Consider the following 13,844-nt stretch of genomic DNA (forward strand, 5'->3'; position numbering starts at 1 on the left):
TTACTGCATTGTCGGAACTAGAAGCACAAGCATTTCGCTACACTCACGTTAACATCTGCTAACCATGTGTATGTGACAAATAACATTTGATTGGATTTGATTTGATTTGGTAATCCACACGTGCAAGCTAATCCCATCAGCTGGAGCCACAAGGTGTAAAGAGGCCAAATCAAATCAGCCTTCCGTCCTACAGCAGCGGCATGACAAGGGAATCATTTAGGCTGATTCTGATGCTCTCTGAGGGGAACCTTTGCAGATTCAGTCTAAAGCTAAAGAAAAACTCCCTCACCTCCCACACAGTAAAGCTGATAAGGCGCGCGCACACACACACACGCACACACACACACACACACACACATGCACACGCACACACACACACACACACACCTTATCTCATAGCAGTGTGGTTGGATTCAAATAAACTTACACAAACATCAACATGCTTTGATGTCATTGAGAAATGTATGAATTTCAAAAGATACATTTTGAAATATTGGAGAAAAATGCCTGGCATTCCTCTCATTCTCTCCTGCTGTCCATCACTCTTCTCCCTCTCCTCTTCGCAGGAAATAAAACATCATTGTTGTGCTAGTAGTGCCCTGTATGACAGTGAGACAGTCCCTCCATTCAGCGTCTGACCACAGGGAGGACCCAGAATGACTCACAGCTATTCTACCTCCGCCGTCGGCAGCTAGATCAACAGGTGCGCCCACGCCGCCGTAAGACATACCGTATCTCCACCTCCACTCTGAAACAACATCTGTACGCAAACTCAAAGTCAACCCGTTTAAATCCTTATCACAGATCTGATGTAAACAGAGAGAGCAAAGCATTAACTACAAGGGTCAATTTGCTACGCAGCAACAAGTAGTCAAATTCGTGTACACAGCTAAACGACATTGAGCCATAACAAAAGAGCGGTTTGAGAACACAAGACGACAGACGGGTTGATGGAGTTGCTTGCGATGGACAGTAACTGACCTTAGAGTGGGCTGTTGACCAGAGTGTTGTCCAGGTGTTGGTGGTCATACATGCTGCAGCCCTCCTGGGTTAAGAACCTCCAGGGGGGTCAGGCGCCTATCCACAGGCTGCTTCCTACTTTACCTCCACAGCGCCAACAGAAACACCAACAACAGCTACCAGTCACACGATGCCACAGAGCTCCGTATAAGTGAGAAATAGCACCAGCGAGACCACTGAGAAGCTGCGAGCTTCTGTGTGTCAGTGTGTGTATGTGCGTGAGTGTCTAACTGAGACTGTGTGTTTGTGTGTGTGTGTGTGTGTGTGTGTGTGTAGGGCTGAGGAAATGAGTAATATCTAGCAGTGAGAAACATGTCTGCTATGCATCGCGCCACATAAGCAGACCAGTTGCTGCTACCGCCCACTCGCCTTACTCACTGTGAAAGGGATGGACACACAAAGACGTACACAAACACACACACACACGCGCGTATGCACATGCGTACACACTACGATCCACTTTCTCACACTTCTACACAAGTGTGTCTTGTCTTCAATAAGCAAGAGGGAAGAGAGAGGCAGAGAGATAGTTGATGAGTGTGTTGATGAGAGACAATTGAGGGAAATGAGGGGGGGGGGGGTCTCATCCCACACACACTCTCAGACCTAGGCTTCAGCTGCTGCTTCTGACTCAAAGCTAGACCTCACATCTCTCTCTGCCACACACACACACACACACACACACACACACACACACACTGCCGAAGGAGTGCATTGGAACACACAGTGCAATGATTCAACCCGTGAGAGGCTCATGATGTAGTATTGTGTAAAGGAGTTGCTGAACCATTGTGATGACAGAGATCAATGATGAAGCCCATTTAGTTTATGGGTTGAAAAAGCAGCCATTGAATAGTGTGGAGACCCTTAAAAAAAATACACATTAAAAAAACACGTGAGGAAAAAAATACAAGTGGTTTTCTGACAAATGTATGAACAAATCACATGTGAAAAATGTGTCACGTGAAAAAAAATCACATGAGTTCATATTATTTTGGTAATATGAACTTTCACATTCGTTTACATATTTCACATGACTCAGATACATGGTTTGCCAACATTTCACATGTAGTATTCTGTTCCACATGTGTGCATTTCTAAGCAGCAGGATTAGATCCCAGGTCTCCCACGGGAGAAGACAATGTCTTGACCATTTGACCGACCCGTGTTCCTCTTCCGATGTATACTTATTATCAATACGTTCAATTAGAAATAGGGCTGACAAACGTTAAGCAAATATAATAAAAGTAGGACTTTTACATAAAGTGCCTTGCAAGAATATTATATATATTTTTTTTTTTTTGAAAACATTTTTTTTTTTTTATAGCAAACACATTCACACATTTTCAAATAGATAGAAATCGCTAGTAATAATAATACATTACAGTTGTAAAGTGCTTTTCATTATACAAGAATAATCTCAAAGTGCACAAAATACTGTAGTAAATAGAAAAATAGTTTAAAAAACCAAATATATCTAACCGTATCATGAAAGAAACAATCAAAGTCTAGGAGGAAAGTGTGGGCCAGTCTATAAAGCTAGCTAGCTACTTAGCTTGGCTACACTCATGTAAATGGCATATCTGACTTGTTTTTCATTTGGTAAAAACAATTCAATTTTACATCAAAAAGGCCCAAAAAACTCAACACAGTTTAGTTAAACATGTTATCTCTTGATTTTGAAGATGTAACCATTTCCCCACAAGAGGGCTTTATTACAGACAGAAATACTCCTGTTTCATCAGCTGTCTGGGTGGCTGGTCTCAGACGATCCCGAAGGTGAAGAAGCCATATGTGGAGATCCTGGGCTGGTGTAGTTACACGTGAGTCAGGTTGGACTTAGTGCCAAATAATCTAAAACGATGCTTATTGTAGAGAAATTATCATAATATTTTCTGGCAACAGCTCTGGAGGACATTCCTGCAGTCACCATGCCAATTGTACGTGCCTTCAAAACAAAACATGAGACATCTGTGGCATTGTGTTGTGTGACAAAACTGCACATTTTACAGTGGCCTTTTATTGTCCCACGAACAAGAGGCACCTGTGTAATGATCATGCTTTTTAATCAGATTCTTGATATGCCACATCTGTCAGGTGGATGGATTATCTTGGCAAAGAAGAAATGCTCACTAACAGGGACCTAAACAAATTTGTGCACAAAATGTGAGAGAAATAAGCTTTTTGCCCGTATGGAAAATGTCTGGGATCTTTAATTTCAGCTCATGAAACATGGGACAAAACACTTTATATTTGCGTTTATACTGTTCGTCTGGAACTTCATGAAATGGGTTTCCATGGCCGAGCAGCCCCACACAAGCATAAGATCACCATGCACAATGCCAAGCGTTGGCTGGAGTGGTGTAAAGCTTGCCCGTCATTTGACTCTGGAGCAGTGGAAACACATTCCCTGGAGTGATGAATCACGCTTCACCATTTGACAGTCCGACAGACAAATCTGGGTTTGACGGATGCTACTGTAGGAGAACGCTTGCTGCCCGAATGCATAGTGCCAACTGTAAAATTTGGTGGAGGAGGAACAATTTTCTGGGGCTGTTTTTCATGGTTTGGGCTAGGCCCATAAGTTCCAGTGAATGGAACTCAACACTACAGCACACAATGACATTCTAGACGATTCTATGCTTCCAACTTTGTGGCAACAGTTTGGGGAAGGCCAGTTCTAGTTTCAGCATGACAATGCCCCCATCCACAAAGTGAGGTCCATACTGAAATAGTTTGTCGAGATCAGTGTGGAACACCTTGACTGGCCTGCACAAATCCCTGACCTCAACCACATCGAACACCATTGGGATGATTTGGAACGCCGACTGCGAGCCAGGCCTAATCGCCCAACATCAGTGCCTGACCTCACTCTTGTTGTTGAATGGAAGCATGTCCCCGCAGCAATGTTCCAACATCTAGTGGAATGCCCATGATTCTAGAATGAGATGTTCGACAAGCAGGTGTCCACATACTTTTGGTCATGTAGTGTATAATTTCCCCGGTGTACAAATGTATAGATTGCGCTTTCATACTGCTACAGTGCTATTGTTGATATATTGCCTATTATAAAAAAAAAAATGTTTTGCTGTTTGGCACTTGACTGTATTGTTAGGAGCTAGTAACATAAGCATTTTTTCTGCACTGTTATAACACTTGCTAAACTGTGTACGTGACCAATAAACTTTCATTTGATTTGATTTGACATGTAAAACTGCACATGTGAAAATGCAATTCCACATGTTGGCCATTTGGTCTAATGGTCAAGACGTTGGCTTCTCAAGCATGAGACCCAGGTTCTTATCCCGGGCAGTTACAAAACCACACGTGAAATGTATAATATCATGTGAAAAGTTCGGAAACCACATGTCTGACTGAAAAATGTACATGTGAGAAATCCATGTACAAATTCACACGTGTCCAAAAACCCACGTGTCTGATCCCGAAAATGTGTTTTTCAGCAGGACAATGAATGACCAAGAAGGAGAGTGATGGAGTGCTGCAACAGATGACCTGGCCTCCTCAATCACCCGACCTCAACCCAATTGAGATGGTTTGGGATGAGTTGGACCACAGAGTGAAGGAAAAGCAGCCAACAAGTGCTCAGCATATGTTGGAACTCCTTCAAGACTGTTGGAAAATCATTCCAGGTGAAGCTGGTTGAGAGAACGCCAAAGCTGCCATCAAGGCAAAGAGTCACTACTTTGAAGAATCTCGAATATAAAATATATTTTGATTTGTTTAACACTTTTTTGGTTACTACATGATTCCGTATGTGTTATTTCACAGTTTTGATGTCTATACTATTATTCTACAATGTAGACAATATTAAAAATAAAGAAAAACCATGGATTGAATAGGTTTATCCAAACATTTGACTGGTCTGAAAACCGCATTTTTCATGTTTCTTTTTTGTAAGGGCACACACAGATGTAAGGACTGGGGAAAACCCAACCTGCAACATGTAAAGTGTAGTTATGCACAGAATCTATCAAAAACGTGAAGATCACACAAAACGTGTGGGCAGCTACAATAGTTCACTGATGCTGTGGAATAGAGGAAACATGCGAACTTTCACAATCTGTTAAATGCTATTTTCATAATTCACTTTGACAAAAAATATGAACTAATAAACAAGCAGCAAATCCATTACATCAACATGCTACTATAATTATATATAGTACTGGTATTTTTCTCTTGTTTTATGTGAAAAATTAAATAACATTTTATAATAACCAATAAATAAATAACCCAAGAGTAACCACAACAAGAGGCAAGTCTACTTTTCTTTTAGGAATTATTGAATAAATCTGTTTAGGAATAAGGACTTTTCCAGACCATTGTTTTTTTTGTCATTTATTTATGAATGTTTTTATTGGTACTAAATAATCTATGAACTGCAATTATGAACTGAAATTATGAGAGATTGTAGATATTTTAGGGCAAATACAAATCTACTTAAAATGTATTCTTATTTCTTTGCATATTTCACATTTGATATTTGTTGAAAATGACTATAACAGGTGACAAAGTGAAAATAATCTATTTGACTATTTTCAATCAACTCATAATTAAATAGAATTCAAATAAATAGCCCAGTTAAATGGATTACATTGTGCCTCTGTTAATTGCTAGGCTTGTTGATGTCTTTGTGCATGCAAAAGAAAACGCTTTATTCCACCACGGTTACTCATTTGAATCCAATTAGCAGTGTGTTGACTGAAAAAAATGGCAATTTCTCAAAGAAATGTGCTTTTCTCTTGCAATGATTTAAATGCAATGCAATCCAATGTGCTGTGTCTGTCGGAAGGATTTATACTGTGGCCGAGAGAGAAGGAAAAAGTAGCAACTGTTAATATTTTAGCCACAAACTCTAATATAACAATAACGACAACTGTTCCTCCTATTATTCTTTCACTTCTTCTTCTTCTTCTACTTCTTCTTCTACTACTACTACAACTACTACTACAGTAATACTACTACTACTACTACTACTACTCCTGTCAATTAAAATAACTATAATTACTTGAACTGCTAATATTATCCCAACATTGATGTATGTGTAATAAAATACAATCCAAATTCTGAAGCTAATTTCCATACACTATGCACATCTATTTCCATGTATGCTTGATAAAGTCCCAGCGATCAGCAGTGTGTAAATATAGACGCAGCAGTTCAGTCATAGCGAAAGGGGAACAGAGAGCACAAGACTGATCAAAGTGTTTGTCATTACAAGTCGATGGAGAAATGACTGTACAAATTGGGCAATGGTTACCCTATTCCATTTTTTTTTTCCATATTGAGAGCCTAGGGTTTTTGGTTTGAACAGTCGAGTGCATATAATGCATTTCTTATACTATAATGTAAAAAGACAATCAAAGAGAATTTGACTTTGCACTTACTCCCCTGGCCCAAATCAGACACACACACACACACACACACACACACACACACACACACACACACACACACACACACACACACACACACACACACACACACACACACACACACACACACACACACACACACACACACACACACACACACACACACACACACACACACACACACACACTAGTGATGAGCAGGTCAGCTTTTTGTTCATCCACAACCGCCCGACTCTATATGATAAATCTGAGGGCCGCACCCAACCCTAACCTGCAAACATAGAAAATGTGCTGTACAGTCAGAGATAGTCGAACACTTTTTTTGACAGGCCTTTTTACATAGGCTTAAGTTTCTGCTTATAATTTCTGACCTTTTGGTGGGCTATTTGTTAGTCAACTTGTCTATAATAAGATACATGCAGCTTCTCTTCTGTCATTACCTTTTGCACGAGAAGACTAAATAAGCCCTTGCTTACCAGAATAACGTCATAAATCGATAGAATCTAGTTGACATTGGTAAAGTTACCTCAGCTTCTCTCGTGCAGCATAGACGTCTAGGGACCGGGGAGAAAGTGCAATTACTCTAAAAGAAACTGGAAAGATTTTCCATGCAAAATGTTATGGCATCAGTTTAATCGGTTTTAAGGAAATGAATAGCTGTTAAAACTACCCAACATGTTTTGAATAAGATTTCAGTTTGGCTTGGATGCGTATTTTACGTGGTTGAAACACTATCAGCTTTTTTGATGCTGATAAAGATAACACCACCACTTTTACAGACGGTCCCTAAGAGCACGTTCATTCTCGCAAGATGTTGAAAGCAACACATTTCTCCAATCCTGTTCCTGAGTCAAAATGTACATTTGTTGTATGATTTGAACTAGACCGACAGATTTCAGCTAGTCTTCCATTTAACCCGTCGGAACAGTATAGTTCCCTCGATCCCCGTCTTGTGACTGTCACGTTTGTACAGGGCATCACAATCATCACAACATATCCTGCAGTTCTATCATCATCTTTAAGCACTTCACCAAATCTTTCCCGAACGTTAGACTACTGTTCTGGACCTCCTTATTTATTTTCAACTCTCTCATTTGCAGCTTTTCTCTTACTGAATTCAACTCTAACGTTGTCCTTTCTTTGTCTTTTTCTGCCCAAGTTCCCCCAAAAATGTGGCAATTGCCATGCTACATTTAGGCCTTAAAGCTTAGCTTAGGCTACGCACTAGTGGCAGGTAAAAAATGATTAGAGATAAAAAATGAAATGTAGCTCATACATAGGCTATGAACTGTACAAGAATGATACATTCATGGGTTTGAATGGGTTGCTTTCTCTTTATTCAACCTGCCCGCCACCTGCCCGCCGTAATCCAATATTTCATGACTCTAAACCCGCCCCGCGGATGTAACCGCAGTGACTGCGGGGCATGAGTCAACCTGCGCATCACACACACACACACACACACACACACACAATACAATGAAAACATAATGTTCTGTCCATCATGAATGACATGACTCACAAAGGTGTTATTCCACTCTAACTGTCAGTCAGACATCGAGTTCTTAGAGCCACAAGAAAGGTCAAATGACTCAACCCAAACCAACTGGGTCAAAGGGCTTTTAAAAAAAAAAACTAGTTTGAATGAGAATGCTGTTTTGTACTGTTCTCCCTGATGAGTAGCGGGTATCTGGTGTCTGATCACGTTTCAGCCCAGAGTAGGGATCTGCGATGGACGTCTGATGCAGCAGAAATACGTTGCTGAATGTAACAGAAGCTCTCCATCCATAGAGGAGAGGAGGAGAGGAGTTAGAGAGAAGAGAGAGGAGAGGATAGAGGGAATGCAGACTGTTTTTTGGGTCCTTTGACAAAGTATGTGACGGTGGATGCGAATGCGATTGTGTCTGTGCATGTGTGTGAGAGAGTACTACTCCCTCCCTGTGTGTGGTGGCTTACTCTGCAGGGTGCCTGAGGTAATCCTGAGAGTGGCCAGGGTGATATGGGAGATAGCTGATTGGGCTACAGGCCAGGTCAGCCTTCCAGGTCCTGACCCATTCTCAAACAGGATGATCCCCGCTGAGGCTGATCCCCTCAGAAGTTACTATTAACATACACACACACACACAGAGTCAGAAACACCTTTACACACATGTATGTACTGTTTAAACACATGCTCAAAGATGCATGAATCCACACAAACACACTTTCATAATCTAGGCCTATACATAGGGACAGAGGCAGGCACACAGTGGATCAGTACAATTGTGCGCTAAGAGACACAGCGTAGTGCTCATAGAGAGAGAGAGAGAGAGAGAGAGAGAGAGAGAGAGAGAGAGAGAGAGAGAGAGAGAGAGAGAGAGAGAGAGAGAGAGGGCTGTAACGTATAGCCTCGCTAATTACTGTGAATCTTCATTGGTACAGCCTAAAGCAGGCTTAGAACAGTTCTGGGAGAAAATCCCCCTGTGTAGTGGTACAGGCCGTCAGCCCCGGGGGTATAAATAGGGCAGCTATGGCTCCTTAAGCTGGCTTTTACACAGTATCAGTTAAAAATATGACTTGGCTAATTACATCCAGGTCAGCCACTCAGCAGAGTGGGAAATGGGAACCTACTCTTCTCCTCCGAACTCTCCTCTTCCTTTACTGGGGCGGCAGGTGCCTAGTGGTTAGAGCGTTGGGCCTGTAACTGAAAGGTTGCTAGATCGAATCCCTGAGCTGACAAGGTAAAAATCTGTCGTTCTGCCCCTGAACAAAGCAGTTAACCCACTGTTCCTAGGCCGTAATTGAAAATAAGAATTTGTTCTTAACTGACTTGCCTAGTTAAATAAAGGTAAAATAAAAAAAAATGAAAACTCCTCACCCTCTGTCTGGAGAGTACTACAGCAGACCTCCTTTCTCTCTCTCTCTCTCTCTCTCTCTCTCTCACACACACAGACACAACACACAGAGTTTTGTTTGACTAACCTTGTGGGGACACACAATTTAGTCCCATTCAAAATCCTAATTTCCATAACCACTAGCCATAAACCTAACCCGAACCTTAACCCCAAAACCTAATCTGAACCCTGACCTAAAACGAACCCTAGAAAACCCCTAGAAAAAGCTTTTGACCCTGTGGGGACTAACAAAACTTCCCCCTTGTGGGGACTTCTGGTCCACACACCCACACACACACACACACACACACACACACACACACACACACACGGTTTCCATGTGTTTGACGCCATTCCATTTGCTCCGTTTCAGCCATTATTATGAACCTCCCTCCCCTCAGTAGCCTCTACTTGAGTTATTCTAAAAACCTCTCTGCTGACATTTTAGCATGGGGGCGTTGTGTTCTTTTCCTTCATTGACATTTAGCTGTCATCCGATGGAGTTTTATTTGATCAGATTTCCACCACCTAACAGTCATACCATGGTGTATCAGAAGTATAGCAAACCATAGAGTGGGCTTTGGGCTTTGATGGGGTTGCATTGCATGCAACACCACACACACACACACACACACACACACACACACACACACACACACACACACACACACACACACACACACACACACACACACACACACACACACACACACACACACACACACACACACACACACACACACACGCACGCACGCACACACACACACATGCACACCCACTATTTTATCACCCATCCTCAATGATACATGTAAATAACGTATAGCATCATATCCTGCCCCTATGCTCCCGTGGCTGGTTGAATTGGTGTCATATTTGTGTCCTGGATAATCTTCCGCCACGCTGACCCTCAAAACGGGGGCCGTCCTCAGGGGTGCATGCTTAGTCCCCCTGCTTAGTCCCCTGTACTCCCTGTTCACACATGATTGCCTGATCACTGACGACGATGAGACAGCCTACATGGAGGAGGTCAGAGACTTGACAGTGTGCTGCCAGGACAACAATCTCTCCCTCAACGTGAGCAAGACAAAGGAGATGATCGTGGACTACAGGATAAGGAGGGCCGAGTATGCCCCCATTCACATCGATGAGTTCCTTGGTGTCCACATCACAAAGGACCTATCATGGTCCAAACACACCAAGACAGTCGTAAAGAGGGCAAGACAACGCCTATTCCCCCTCTGGAGGCTGAAAAGATTTGGCATGGGTCCTCAGATCCTCAAAAAGCTCTACAGTTGCACCATCGAGAGCATCCTGACTGTTTGCATCACCGCTTGGTATGGCTACTGCTCGGCATCCGACAGCAAGCCACTATAGATGGTAGTGAGTACAGCCCAGTACATCAGTGGGGCCGAGTTTCCTGCCATCCAGGACCTCTATACCAGGTGGTGTCAGAAGAAGGCCCAAAGACTCCAGCCACCCAAGTTATAGACTGTTCTCTCTGCTACCGCATGCCAAGCGGTACTGGAGCTCCATGTCTAAGACAAACAGGCTCCTTAACAGCTTCTACCCCCAAGGCATAGGACTGCTGAACAGATATCAAATGGCTACCCAGACTACTTGCATTGACCCCATTATTATTTTATTTTTTTACACTAACTCTCTTGCACATGCTCGATGTGCACTCACTGAGCTCTAACCACACACTCACACATACTACACTGACACTCCAACACACACACACACACACATTCCTTCACACTCTTCACATACGCTGTTGCTGCTGCTCGCTGTTAATTATCTATGCATAATCACTTCAACCCTACCTACATGTACATATTACCTCAATTACCTCGACTAACCTGTACCCCTGCACATTGACTTGGTATCGATACCCCTTGTGTATAGCTTTGTTATTGTTATTTTATTGTGTCACTATTTTTCCTTTAGTTTCTTAATTAAGCAGATTCTTTCAACTTAAAAAAAAACCTCTGCATTGTTGGTTAGGTACTCGTAAGTAAGCATTTCACGTTAAGGTCTACAGCTGTTTTTATTCGGGCGACGGATAACATTTGATTCGATGTTAATTGAGATGCATTACTTATGCAAATAACCGCATCACCACAGGATAGTATCCAGAGATGCTCATTATTTGCACTTAGGCCTATAGGCTATGTGTTCCATGTCAAACTGTACCAGCACCCCTAGCAAGCTGTAACCCCCATGCGGTACTGTGACACACGCAAACAGCAGTCTTTATTGACCGCAAATCCGACCAGATTAGCCAAGCTCAGAGCACCTGGTGGGAGCAGAGCTCCTGCGCTATGAGATCAGTGACCCGCTTACCAGGGAGACAGAGGGAGGGAGGGTGAGAGTAGAAGAGGTGGGTAGAAAGAGAGAGAGAGAGGGAGGAAGGGAGGGAGGAAGGGAGATGAATGGCTGCTGGTGAGAGAGAGGGAGAAGAGGGAGGAAGGGAGGGAGGAAGGGAGATGAATGATTGCTGTTGAGAGAGAGAGAGGGAGAAGAGGGAGGAAGGGAGGGAGGAAGGGAGAAGAATGGTTTCTGGTGAGAGAGAGAGGGAGAAGAGGGAGGAAGGGAGGGAGGAAGGGAAATTAATGGTTGCTGGTGAGAGAGAGGGAGAAGAGGGAGGAAGGTAGGGGGGGATATATAAAGAGAAAGAGTGGGGAGAGAGGACGGGAAAGGGAAGTGATAGAGCCAGAGAGAGGGGACGGAGAAAGAGAGAGAGCTAGAAAGAGAGCGAGCGAGAGAGAGAGAGAGAGACAGAGAGAGACTTCTGGCCAGGGACGATCAGTGTTTTCTCCAAATAGCTATGGTAACAAACTGTCAGTAACAGTCAAACATACAGTATGGTTCTGTCTATCACCATGGAGACCAGAGCCCGAGAAGAGCCCGTCATCACCAAGGTGACAGCAGTTAAGGAACAGAAAGTATCATGTGTTGATTTCCGTAGTCACCTGGAGTAGCAGCAATTATCTGGAGCAGTCAGATGTGCTGTGATCAGTGTTACACACTAACACCTTGACAGCTATATCAGGAGATGGTGTGATACTGTACACTGTGATTACTCAAACACATATACATCCACCTACATCCACCACATTACATAATATATACATCTCCTCGTTCGCTTGAACCATTACATAATATAAAACTATTTGCTGGGACCTATATTACAAACATCAATCACCTTTGACACCCAATCAAAGTTTGATTCAACCAAAATAATGGTGTTATTTTAGTAGAGCCAACTAGAACCCTCTCAGAGATTTTAAAAGATATTGAAAAAGAAAGTTAATGTACAGTACATAAGCCCAGATGATACACTCAGGCCACATCTATGTCTCTCTGTCTCTGTCTTTCTGTCTCTCTGTCTCTCTCAGTCTCCCTGTCTCTCTCTCTCTGTCTCTATCTCGCATTCTCTCTCTCTCCATCTCTCTCTGTATCTGTCTCTCTCTTGTGCGTTTTACACTGAGTCCAAATTTTTTAATTTACAATACCGTCTTCCTTTTCCCTGCTTTAAAAAAAATATCTGATAGGTGAAGCGGGAAACAATCCCTGTACTTTAAATTCAATGAACAGACCTACAGTATTATGTTAAAAAATGATGTCTATTGTGTTTAAGTTTCTTTGGGATGGTGTATATTCAATAGATTTATTAAAATATATGCCCACCCACATCTGCACACCCCTACTCCCACCTGCACAACTGGATGTATAAAAGGCGTATGCTAGCAAGACATTTCAAAAAATGCAAGACTGAATGAAAAGGGGGTTATCTTGACAGTTTTTCCTTCTTCGGGTAACATACTGTCAATTATGTCTGAAATAGCTACCGCTCTCTCTCTCTCTCTCTTTCACTCGTACCTGTGTGTATACGGACTCTGTGTGTGCATGCGCAAGCCTGCATGATTTTCATTGTGTGTGTCTCTCTATGTGAGGAGAAAGGGAATGAGCAGGGCCTCGCCAGTGGATGTGGTGTGGGAGTATGGTAGGAGGAAGAGGTCAGAGGTCAGGACCCCTGCTATAGACTCAGCATGGCGGAGGAGGCCAACATTGCTGTACTCTTGTCTCCTGTCTGAGTCATATGTCTTACGCTGACTGTTGTAATCGCACACATGCACGCGCACACCTGTAGCTGTTTGGAGCTAAGGTTAGAACTTGGGGAGGTGAAGCTGATCCTGGATCTGTGCCAATGAGTGAGCCGTTAGCTCAGGTCCAGGAAACTGAAGGAAACTGTAGTGTAGTTGTGTGTTGCAGTGCTGTGTGGTTTTCGGCTTTACTATTGGAGTAGTGAGCAGCCTCCACTATCACTTTGCTGCCCTGCTGATCACTGAATGTGCTTACCCTCTCCCAGGGTTTAGAATAGGAACCACACAGAACTAGGGAGACTCACATTCACACACGCTGACGCAAAAAAACCACTCATTGACTCACACAAACACTAGTGATGCGCAGGTTGACTCATAACCTGTAGTCCCCGCGGTTAGGGTCATGAAATACTGTGTGGATGAAAGACGTGCGGCTTGAACAAAGAGAAAAC

The 13,844-nt window shown here is 42.9% G+C and overlaps 1 protein-coding gene across 2 annotated transcripts in view; it reads right to left on the minus strand.

Moving 5' to 3' along the window:
• Positions 1 to 13,844, minus strand: part of LOC139556966 (ataxin-1-like) — a 39,468-nt gene that overhangs the window by 6,925 nt on the left and 18,699 nt on the right. Inside the window, exon 1 of one of the 2 annotated variants that reach the window (XM_071371175.1) lies at positions 982 to 1,552. The exons of the other annotated variant lie outside the window; for it this stretch is intronic. The gene's annotated coding sequence lies outside the window, so the exon portion shown is untranslated. Of the gene's footprint in view, positions 1 to 981; positions 1,553 to 13,844 lie in introns of those variants that run through there. 2 annotated transcript variants of the gene reach the window in all.

The sequence above is a fragment of the Salvelinus alpinus genome, chromosome 28, assembly GCF_045679555.1.
Source record: "Salvelinus alpinus chromosome 28, SLU_Salpinus.1, whole genome shotgun sequence".
In the NCBI taxonomy this organism is placed as follows: Eukaryota; Metazoa; Chordata; class Actinopteri; order Salmoniformes; family Salmonidae; genus Salvelinus; species Salvelinus alpinus.